The sequence below is a fragment of the Panthera pardus genome, unplaced genomic scaffold (genome assembly GCF_024362965.1).
Source record: "Panthera pardus isolate Hobbes unplaced genomic scaffold, ASM2436296v1 HiC_scaffold_7, whole genome shotgun sequence".
Classification (NCBI taxonomy): domain Eukaryota; kingdom Metazoa; phylum Chordata; class Mammalia; order Carnivora; family Felidae; genus Panthera; species Panthera pardus.
In genome coordinates this window covers 69121304-69133088 of record NW_026527002.1, presented here as the reverse complement: position 1 = coordinate 69133088, position 11785 = coordinate 69121304, and positions in this window count along the sequence as shown.

Here is an 11785-nt window from a genome sequence, read left to right as displayed (position 1 = left end):
TTCAGGATGGATGATGTGTGACTGTCTTTAGATTTAAAATGCCTCTTTCCCTCCAAACAACACATAAATATTTAAGTAACAATTGTACTGTAACTTAGTAGCTCCTGAATCATTTATTGAATGTACTTGGATTTGACATACTTATCAGCCTTGAATTAAGAAGCCGTAAGATATGAAGCAAAAAGTCGTGGATTAAAACTGAAGATTTGAGGGAGAGTCTCTTGAATCTGCCACTGATTAGTCACAGATGCCCCCACATTATGCATCTCATCTTATACAAAGGGCATCTTAGGCGCAATCTCCCCAAGGCACATATTGCAATTTTAGGCAGGCAGGATTTTTTTTTGCTCTATGCACGGAAGCCCCAAACGCTCTCGTGTCCAAGTGCACACTGAAAACAAGAATCCAAGGTAGGTAGAGGGAGGGAGAGAAGCTGTGTCCTTTGTTCTGTTCTTGTGAAGAATCCTGCCGCTTCAGCCTGCATTGGTTATTCAGTGCTCTTTCGGAGTGCGTCTTTCCTTGATACCTCACAGTTAAGACTGGAAGACAACCAGGTGATAGCAAGAATGCATGTGAAATAGTTTAATTTAGTACCGAATGCGTAAACAGAAATGAAATATGAGGAAAGTCGGCACATTTCTTTCATTGGACTTCCAGTGACAAACATTTTGCAGGCAATATAAAAAAGGCGAGTTATAGTGTCGGCTGCTGCTGTGTCGATATGGTGGCACGATCCACGTATGGCCATTTAAATTTAAATTAGAATTAACTGAAAAGAAGTAAAACGTAACATTCGGTGGTTTAGTCATAAGCACCGTACTTCAAGCGTCCGTTGGCTACGCGTGGCTAAGGGCTACTGTCCTGAACAACGGGTAGAACGTTTCCATCATCGCAGAAAGTTCCATTGGACAGTGCTTCCTTGGACAACCATTCTCTTAACTTACCTAAACCTGGTTTTCTTATCTCAGAAGAGGGAAGACTGCTGATCCGTTGGTATTTAGAAGAGATTTCTGTCAGGGTCAAATGTCCATAAAAGTGCAGTGCAGGTGCCATACAAAGGTGGATTATTGTCATTATCTGCATCAGGAGAAGGAGCTCAGAGGAAGGATCGGTTATACTGCACAAATGGCTGGGTATTCTCTCTGTATAAAGCCTAGACCTTTCCGCGGTGCACCTGGTATATTTTGGCTGAACGTAAGTACATGACTGAACTCGACATCTCTTTCGCTCCACCTGACATCCTCTTGGTCCACATTTTCCACTCCACCCACTGCTGCAGTAACCAGCCACCATACAGGTCAACCCTAACAGCATCTGGCCTCAGCTGCACCCTCTAACCCTTGCTTTCTACCTGAATATTTTCTGACATGGCCAATGTGAGGTACCTAAAGGAATCTGCTCAGACATTCTGAGGTATATGCAGCCTGAGAGTATGAGAGAAGCAGCACCTCCTATAACCCTGACCAGTTGGGGATGGGAGCAGGTACCACTCATTTATCCCCGAGGCAGCCAGCATGTAGTGAATTCTCTAAGGTTCCTCAGTGGGACTGAGCCCGGTTGTCCATGTGGGCGATCACCTGGACAGTGCACCCCGGCCAGGCTTTTCTTCAGTCCCTATTTCACCCTTCCCAATCCATCATCTGTTCCTTGGGGTCACTTCTCCAAAATAAACTCCCTAGAAGAGCTTGTCCAGGCTCCGCTTCTCTTGGGGGCACCTAGGTTAAGACCAGGCTTTTGGATGATTTCCTGCTTTTCACCCGCAAATTTTCTCCAGGTCATTTGAGATTTGGAATTTGAACAAGTTGCTTTCATATCATCCATGACCTTGAGCCTAAAGACGAAATTAGTCATGTCAATTAGCCTGCCAATTCTTACTACATCTGCAGAGAGAAAATTTGTAGAGATTGGAAAAGGCAGGGATATGCAAGAGTCTTCATGATGACCCAAATCCCTAATGTAATATAAAAGTCAGTATACTTTCAGTAAAGTGATTAATGTGTGCCCAGAACTGTGCCTGGCAATGAGATTTAGTAGGAATAAAGATTTGGGGTTTTTTTACCCCCAAATTGCTTATAAACAATGTTAAAACTTGGGCTTTGATGTCAGAAGATCTGAGATCCTGGTTGTTCCTTATCTCAAAATCACCTTGGGGGGCGCCTGGGTGGCTCAGTCAGTTAAGCATCCGACTTCAGCTCAGGTCATGATCTCATGGTTTGTGGGTTCGAGCCCTGCTTCGGGCTGTCAGCACAGAGCCTGGAGCCTGCTTCGTATTCTGTGGCTCCCTCTCTCTCTGCCCCTTCCCCACTTGTGCTTTGTCTCTGTCCCTCTCTCTCTCAAAAAGCAAAAAACAAAAACAAAAACCCATTAAAAAACATTTAAAAGTTTAAAAAAAACCCACATTTGTTTCTTTCATATTGCTTCGTAACTACCTATTTAGAAAGTAGACAGTAAGCTCAGTGAACCCAAGAACTATGTCCTTTTACTCACCCCTTTTCCCTGGCACCCAGGACGGGGCCGGACAGATAAAAGGTACTCAGCAAACATTTGTAGGTTTAACGAATGACTAACAAATAGCATTTATCGATATTTTACTTTGTGTTAGGTCAGGGACTGGCAAACTATAGTCAGTGAGCCAAGTCCATCCTAGGATTTGTTTTTGTAAATCATATTTTATTGGAACACAGCCATATCCATCCATTTCCATGTCTAAGTTTGCTCTCAAGCTGTAATGGCAGAGCTGAGTAGCTCTAACAGAGACCAGATAACCCACACAGGCAAACATATTTATGATCTTGCCTTTTTACAGAGAAAGTTGCCAACGCCTGTGTTAGGACATAGGGCGCTAAAAAGCTGCATTTTCCATGTGTGCCATGACATGAAAAAGGTTGGGAAAGTCCATGATAAACTTCTACTGAATAGAAGCCGTTGTTCTAGAATACCACATACCAAGGTAGAGAGAGCTGTCTGTCTCTAGAACTTTAATGTATGCAGCGGGGAGAGCTAAGAGTCTTAAAACAAACAAACAAACAAACTTTTTTTAATGTTTCTTTTTGAGAGAGAGACTGAGACAGAGTTCCAGTGGAGGAGGGGCAGAGAGAGGGAGACACAGAATCGGAAGCAGTTTCCAGGCTCTGAGCCATCAGCACAGAGCCTGAGGTGGGGCTCAGAGAAGAAGGTGGGGCTTGAACCCAGGAACCACAGAATCAGGACCCGAGCTGAAGTTGGAGGCTTAACCGACTGAGCCACCCAGGGGCCCCAAGCTAAGAAAGAGCCTTTGGAACAGGTCCTAAATAAAACATGCACCTAAACAAACCTCCTACTTCTCTTGCTGTAGTGTCTTCAAAGCCTTAGCTGTGGGTAGGAGAAGTTGCTCTTTATTTCTTCCCCAAATCCCCTGCTTAGAATATCTGAGTTCTAAGATAATACGATCTGATAATCATAGCTAACAATTTATGGAGAGAGGGTGAACTCCGTGTCTATTTTGTGTTGCATCTGGACTGAACCCCCAGATCCCAGTACAGTGCTTGGACACGATAAACATCTGCAGAAATTATGGGATTCTCACTATTCTATTCTAATAGGGTTCTCCTAATTCTTTTATGGGATTATAGATGAGGACTGTTTCGGTCAGGAGACATAGTCTTGTTTGCTGCAGATACCGAAGCCACGGTGACTGTCACACAGCCTCCCACTCAGGTTCGCCTGACTCAGCATTGGGTTCCCTGACCTGTCACTAGGTACCTGTGGTCTTCAGCCAGCTCTGTCGCTCACCATTCTGGGGCTTACGTGGCTCAGAGCCGGGAACTAAGCGGATGATTGCTGAACTCGTTTCTTCATTTTGGAAGGTACTAAAGCTATTGTTTGTAGCCATGAACTGAAGAGACCAGCTTGGTTTGACTGAGGTGGGAAAAAATGCTTTTTTAAAGTAAGAGACGAGCGAAGGCATTTCATGGTGGCTAAGCAGTGCAATCAAATGAGTTTTATTTTATAGAGCTTCAGGCTCCCATGCTACAACTGGGTCAGAAATCACTAGAGTAAGACTCAAAGGTCAAGTTGGCCAGAAAATAAAAAAATCAAATGGACCAAAGGGAAGAGACAAAGCCCCCTCTACTACCCTCTAGTCAGAGCTGGAAAGGGCTTATCTCGGTTGCTTCATCTCACGGCAGCACTTTGCATGGATTCTCTTTGGTGTTCCCAGTGCAGTAAATCTTAGCTTTCTCTAACCCAATGCTCAGTTGTTTTTTTTTTTCTTTTAAATATTATTATTTTTTTTTTCTTTTAATTCTAAGACTCTGTTTCTTCCTCTGTTCATTTTGAAGTTCAAAGACATGCTCTTTAAAATCTCCTACAGTCAGGTCACCTTATCTATGACCTGCCGTCTTACCAGTTTTATTATCAAAGTCACGGTGTGGCTTCGGAGCACGTGGTTTATTTTTACTTTTCTGTCCTCACGTGCCCTGGGCTGCACGAGGCATTCGGGAAAAGGTGGCCCCGGGGACATGCAGGGTATTCTCTCTCCTTAATTCCCGCAATTAATTGCTTTTTTATTAATTATTTTATTAATTAATTATTTTATTAATTAATTTTATTAATTAATTGCACTTGGAGCATGATGAGCTGTCGTGGGGATATTGAGCCGAATCTTGATGTTGCTAGGCTTTAGAGGGCTTCATGAATTATGACGGCTTTTCTGACACAACATTACGAGGACTTTTTCTGACACAACTCGTACTCACATTTTGAAAGTGTTTTAACAAAAATTTTTTTGAAGTCTTTTCTTTTCAATGAATATTTTACTTATTTCAAGTGCTAGGGCAGTGCTGATGACAAGGCAGACAGATTATCCTTCTGCCTTCGTGGACATTCTAGAGCAGAGAGAAAGAAAATAGTTAGAAAAAACCAAGCAATATGCACATTAATACACAAATAAGCAATTAGTGATATGTGGTATGAAGGGACTAAAGAAGGAGGGTGGGCTGGGGATTGGGGTAAGATGTTAAAGTTGGGGTCAAGCAAGGTGTCAATGAAGAGGTGACATCTGAGCAGAGACTTGAGTGATAAGAAATAGCCAGGCATGTGAGAAACTGGTTGGTAATGGGGTGAGGGGTGTCCAGGCAGATGTGAGATAGTCACTATGTAAGCTCTGAGGTAGAAAAGAGCGTGGTTCAGTGGAGCCCAGTGTGGTTGGAGTTCAATAAACATGGAGGGTAGTCATTCAAGATGAAGTAAGAGACATTGGTAGGGGCCAGATAATGCTGGACTTTGTCTTCCCTTGTAAGGAATGTAGGCACCAGCTCTATTCTATAAATCACGCGAGGTGCCATATAGATCAGTGAAACACATTTGGGGACCAAATCAGTTGCCCTGAAGGTCTGGCCTCCTTGCATATATAAAGTTCCTCCACCACCTAGGATTTCTATCACTCCCAGATGATCCCAGAGTTCCAGGACTTGCCCTTCACATGTCCCATGCTTTCGTCCTTAGGCACAGTCAGGGGCCGAGGCTCCCACCTAATCCTTTATCAATGGACATGACTCTAGGTTTCCCAAATCTGACTCTATCCCTACCTCTCCCTGACCTCCCAAACCTCTGTGTTTTCCTGAAATACATGGTGAGCCATGAACAAATGCCCTAGGTCCCAATTTCTTTCTGAAAGGTCCTGTCACCTCTTTCATCTAAGCAAAGTCTTTTGTCCCCTGGTGAAGCAGCTCCCCCTGCAAGCCTTCCATTGGTGGCGGTTTCATGTCCACACTCCACACAACTTAGGGCCTGAGGGGGGGGGAGTTATTCCCTCTCCCCATGGTGTGTTTTCCTACTTCCAAAATCCCAGTTGCTTTTAAGCATATCAGAAGTACCCAAAAGTACCAGGGTATGGAGTACAGAGGCATGTAAGTACAGAGGAAGTGCCCCCCAAGTGTTGGCTTAATTAAATATTTTATTATTTTATTTTTGGTTTTTAGAGCAGGAGGGGAAATTGGTGGTGAAAGACATAGACTTTGGAATCATAGTGCCCAGGTAGGATTCAAGCTCTGCCATTTTTTATTTGTGAGATCGAGAGCAGGTTAGTTCATGTCCTTGGGACTCCGTTTTTTATTTTTAAAATGGGGATAGGGTAGATGGGAACTCTGAAGTTCTCAGAGTTCAGAGATGGGAACTCTCAACATGCTTGGCATATTATAAGTGCCATATAAATGTCTGTTATTTGTTGTTGTTGTTGTTGTTAATGGATTGATCTGGCTTACATCTTCCTCTCCTCTCTTCTGCCTGATACATCCTTGGCAAATTCAGCACCCATGAAATTGGGTCATCTATGACTACAATCATTCAGCCTTTGGTGTCCTTAGCTCTAAGCATTACCTCTTCTACCCCACCTCAGCCACCTACTCACATGTCCATTCCCTAGTCTTCGTTATCTCCAACAATCGCATCTCTCTCAAATCATGATTTCGTACATCCCACTTGCTTATTATCATCTCCTCTCTTGCTAGCTTATTCACTCCAGCATTTGCCCTCCAGAGACGGACATCATTGACCTTAAATCCAGTTACCTTTCCGCATCTTTGGGCTTTCTGGTACCTGGAAGGGCTTCGATTTGCATTGGTGGACTATTACAAGTCTCCCCAGAGGAATGGGGATTTACTGACAATCCCCCAATCTGATAAGCCCTGGTAGCTTATGTTAAATATATAATCATTACACAAATCAAGTATGTATTAGTCATGCAGGAGACAGCCACCAACCTTACCCTGGGTAAGCAGGGGGAGAGCTTTGTAAAGTGACTCTATGCAAAGGTTGGAGAAATGAACAGGAAAGAATGCAGATCTCAAGGGTTGGCACTAGGAGTGAGCTGTCGTTACTCTCAGGTCTGAAGGTCAAGGGGGAGATCTAAGTAGCGAAGGCTGCTTCCGTTAAGGAACAGAGCCAACGGAGCAGAGAGAAGTGGGTGTGTGTAGGGTGGAGGCTGGGAGTCAACAGCCACAGCTTACTTCCTCTGTCTCTTGACCTCTTGCGACTCACAACCGGAAGCCAGATGGTGGGGAGCTTGCATCCATATTGGCCAGGTTAGCGGGATGAAAAACGTGTGGAGAATAGATCTCAAAGGGAAGGCAGAAAGCACCTTACACATGAACTATACTCTCATTTTTATAAGATGCGTGCTTTAGAAAGTTAGTTTGTGCCAAAGCTCCCACCTGGTGTCTTTATGACTTCTACAGACAGTGAGAGCTCCGGGATGTCATATCTGTCAGCCTGTGACACAGAACTGAATATGTGGGGCTGAGAATGTCCTGGTGTCCTTTTCCCTTGGAGGACGTTCCTGGGAAATGTTGGCAGGCCTGTTTATCATATTCCTGAGAGTTGAAATTGTGTTTCATTTTTCATTTTAGAGAGTTTTGTCTAGTTTATATATATATTCTTTCCTGCCCACTCTTCCTGGCTTTGTCCCATTCCAGGTGTCTATAAAATAAGTTCTTGGGAATTCAAGATTCTAAGGGTTGGGGAGGTGTTGAAGACAAGTTGGTGGGACATAATATATGAATTGCATCACTCATTAAAATGAAATATTAAATCAAGAAATTACAATTCTCATTGACTCTTGTGCTTGGTTCTTAAGTGAGTGAATTAAGATCTAGTCAGAATCAACACTTTAAGGGTCCAACTTATTTTCTGTACCTGTAGACTGAGTTAACCCCACCTTAACAATTGAATATTATATTTTTCATGCATGTGTCCCTTTGTTCATTCCTTCCGTGACTATATTTTGATTATCTATTTGTACCAGCTCTCTGCTACATTGGAGTGGGGTAGGGGACAGTGCTAAACCGTAAGCGAGGAGAAACATGGTCTCTGTCTTCTGACAGTTGACTAAAAGCCTGGTAAATACTAGATTCTGGATTACTAGTTTGCCTGACAATGCCCAGCTATTGCTGGGACTTACCTCCTGAGAAATATTAACAATAATAATAATAGTTTAATATTTAGTTAGTGTTTTCTCTATGCCCAAAACTCTATGAAGCTATTTTTCATTTTCTTTTAAAAATTCAAAAAATGCGTGTATAGAATTTAAAAATTCCTATTATACTATAAGGCTTATAAAACTCAGAGGCCACGATTTTTAAAATCATCTGTTCTACTATTTATCTCATTGCCTAATAACATGTTCATATTATAATTGCTTGATTTTACATTTTGGATATGTGTCTCTGGTTTCCTACTTGGAAGATAAGGAATTAGGTCTCTTCTATACATCTGTACACTAACACAGCCCTTACCCCCCTTGTTCTGCTGTATCAATATCCAGTGTTTAAATTTGTATATATGATACATTCCTTCTGGCTGAGCCACATAGTGTGCTATTATATTTTCTCTTTCTCTCTCTTTTCTCCATTTTGGTATGTGTTTCGGGAGATAAAAATTGCCCTACGTTTTCATTTGTTACATGCAACTGTCACAAATGCGTCTACAAACTCTCTTCCAGGTGGTGAAACTCTGCATATTATCATCAAATGCATGAAGTAATCTGTTGGTTAAGTTTTTTGGGTTTTGTTTTTGTTTTTGTTTTTGTCTTCCCCCCTTGTGGGCATCCTCCTGGAGTCCTCTTTCTCCTGCTTCAGTCTCACCTGGATGCTCTCCACACTGGCTGCATCGCAGTGACCTTGGCTTTTGTTTCAGCATCATCTTGGAATTACCTTTTTCTCTGCTAAGTTGGATCTCCTGTTTTCCTGGATCCTTTCCCCGTCTGACTCCCCTTACTTTGATGGAGTGTGGCTTCCAACAGCTTTCTGAGTAAAGCTGTCTGGTAGGCAATATTTTGAGACCTTGAATATCTCAAAATATCTTTATCTCCTCGTACACTTGACGGAGAATTTAGAGAGCTGTAGTACTGTAGGTTGGAAACCATATTTACTCTGGTGCTGGAGGATATTATTCCACTGCCTTGCAGTCTAGAATGTTGTTCTTTATGCCCCATGTCATTCTAATTCCTCACCCTCTTTAGGTGACCGTTTTATTCTTCCATTGCAGCTAAGTGGACTTTTTCTGTGCTAATATTCTTAAGAGAATTGTCTCACACAGTTTTCATGCCAGCTCGAGGAGGCAGGCACTGTTATTGTCAACGTCTTAAAAGTGAATAAATGAGATACAGCGATGTTAGATAGATTGCTAATATATCTGGAAAATAGGTGAGAGGGCTATGATATAAACCTGGGCCAGTTCTGCCTACATCACCTGCACTCTTCATCATGATGCATGGAGACTCTCCATGAAGTTCAGGTTTAGCACCATGCTTTGTGTAAGGCCATTTCTGTTCAGGCCCACTCTCCTCTGGGTCCAAATCTACTGCTGGGGCAGTGCTTACAGCCCAGTCAATTCCTGGCTCACCCCATTCCCCTCTCCCTACCTCCCTGCTGTTTCAGTCTCTGTTGGGGCCTGGTGTGTGGTGACCATGAAATTCCTAGAAGGTGACTCCATTCAGAATCTGCATTTCCCATCTTTTAGCAACTTCTCTTTTCAAACATCTGATATTTGAAAATTCAGGAGTCTTATATCATTTTCCTTGAGTTGTACTTGTGTTCCATATTTCTGCCACTTTCTGTAGGGGAACCTTATTTATATTCCAGTGATTTGTTATCTTTTCTTTGGCTATAGATCATACTTTTTCTTAATTTGAAATGCATTTATCTCAAAGTACCTGAGATAAATTTTTAAAAATTCCTGTTCATTTTACTTCTGGCAAATTCCCTTTTCTAAGGTCTCCATTTTGTATCTTGAATTAAGAAAGATTCGTATTTAAGTGCATTTGCAAAGGAAGAGTGTCACCATTAGGAAGTGCAAAGATCAGGGGACCTGAAGTCTGTGGGGTCTCATTTTAGTTCTGGATCTACCAGCTACTTGCTGTTGATCTTGGATAATTCATCCAAACTCTCTCAGTCTTTGCTTCCTTATCTCAATAGGGGATTAATTACTCGTATTCTCCCTGCTGTTCCTGGGTGTCACAAGGACAAATGAAAAAAAATATGTGGGAAAATATCCTGTCATCCTACAGTAATCTTTGTCAAATTTGGGCCATATTCATATTATCATGCGCTATTATTTAGTATTTAGTAAATATTTTTTTTCTTTACATTAACTTACTTTCCAAATTTAAATAAATTTGTTTATAAAGGGAAATTAATGGAAAGGAAATAAAGACAGGGGGAAATTTAGGAAGAATCCTGGAACAGGAACTCTTGTTCATCAGAGAACAAGAGTTGCTCAATGTATATGCTAGAAAAGAACAGATAGGAGTGAGTCTCGGGGTTGGGCATGAGTTTTCCAAGGTGCTGGATCAAAAAATAGGAAGATAGAATTAGTAAAAGAGAGGAAGACGTGAGGTAGTGGGTTGACCCCCTGAGAGATAAATCTAACCTGAAAGGGAGGATTGAGGTAGGGAGAAGTCAAGCCTGAGAAGTGTGGTGTCAGTAGCTTTTGATGAGTGATAGGATAAGACACTGCGATTAGGGAGAGGCTGGGACTGAGCTAGGGGTTTAGAAAAAGGTGTTTTTTGTTTTGTTTTATTTTGTTTTGTTTTTGAGGAGGTTGTACAAGGGTCAGGGTTGAGGGATTGGGGGAACTCAAGGAGACATAAGGAAGGTTTGGGAACAGAGGAGTGTTGAGAAAGTTAAGGGAAGGGGTGCTAATGAAAGGTGGTGAGGGCTATTGAGTAGGACTTGAGGGATGGGTGTTGCCATGCTGAGGGTGCAGCTCGGTACTTTACAGGGTTTTGTGTATTTTATATATGTGTGCCTACTATACCCTGGAAAATACTGCTTTGACACCATCTGCAAATATGTGGAATTATTTATAACTAGCTCTTTGAACATCTATTGTCTTTACAGTTTTCTTCCATTCTTTCCTGGTAGGTATATCCTGGGATCTAGAACCTCAAAATGGCCCCATGGGCACAGTTGTCCCTGTATTTATATGGTGGCTGGGGAGCAGGTAGAAGGCAGGTCTTGGTAAAATTTTAAACCTGCTAAAGTTCAAACTCGGAACACCTTTTAACATCTGGTAAATGTAAACCCTTCCCCCTTTTTGATTTTCGCTTAGGCCTTTTTCAAAAACTTCAAGTTCTTATTCTTACAACTTTGGCTTATATAGGAAAGGGTCTGGAAAAAAAAATGCAGTGGAAACAGTTACATCACAAACTATTTCAAGACCTGCCCTAAAATGGGGAATCTGGGAGATAGCTCAGTGCTCCATCTTGCTGGATTCCTACACTGAAAAGCCCAGGACAAAAGAGGATTAAGTGTCCTAAGCATTATCTTGGGATTTGGGTTTCATGCCTGGGAGGCCCAAGCCTGCAGGTCTGCCTAAGCACAGAAAGATAGCAACAGCTCTGAGCCTGACCCCTGCATCTTTAGCTAGAGTGGGGTCATTTAAAAGGACATTGGTCATGGGTGATTTTGAGCAGTTGTATCAACAGGGGGAAACAATGAGGAAATGGTTTAAGAAGAGAAAAAATATTCGCTTATGTAACCCTCCCGGTTTTCCTCTTCCTTCCTTCCCTTCCCTTCCTTCTCCCAAGGCTAGGATTTAAATTTCAATTTGGGTTCCTTTGCAGAATCCTGTAAAGGTCTGCTTTTTAATATAAAACTAACCACTGTGCTTTTGCGAATCCATAATTAGTGCTTGGGCCGAGGTGGTAAGATTCTGAAGCTACAGGGGAGGCCAGAAGTCATCTAATTCAGTCCCCTCACTTTGAAAAGAGAAATGTACAGGCCACGGAGGTGAAATGATGTGCCCAGTG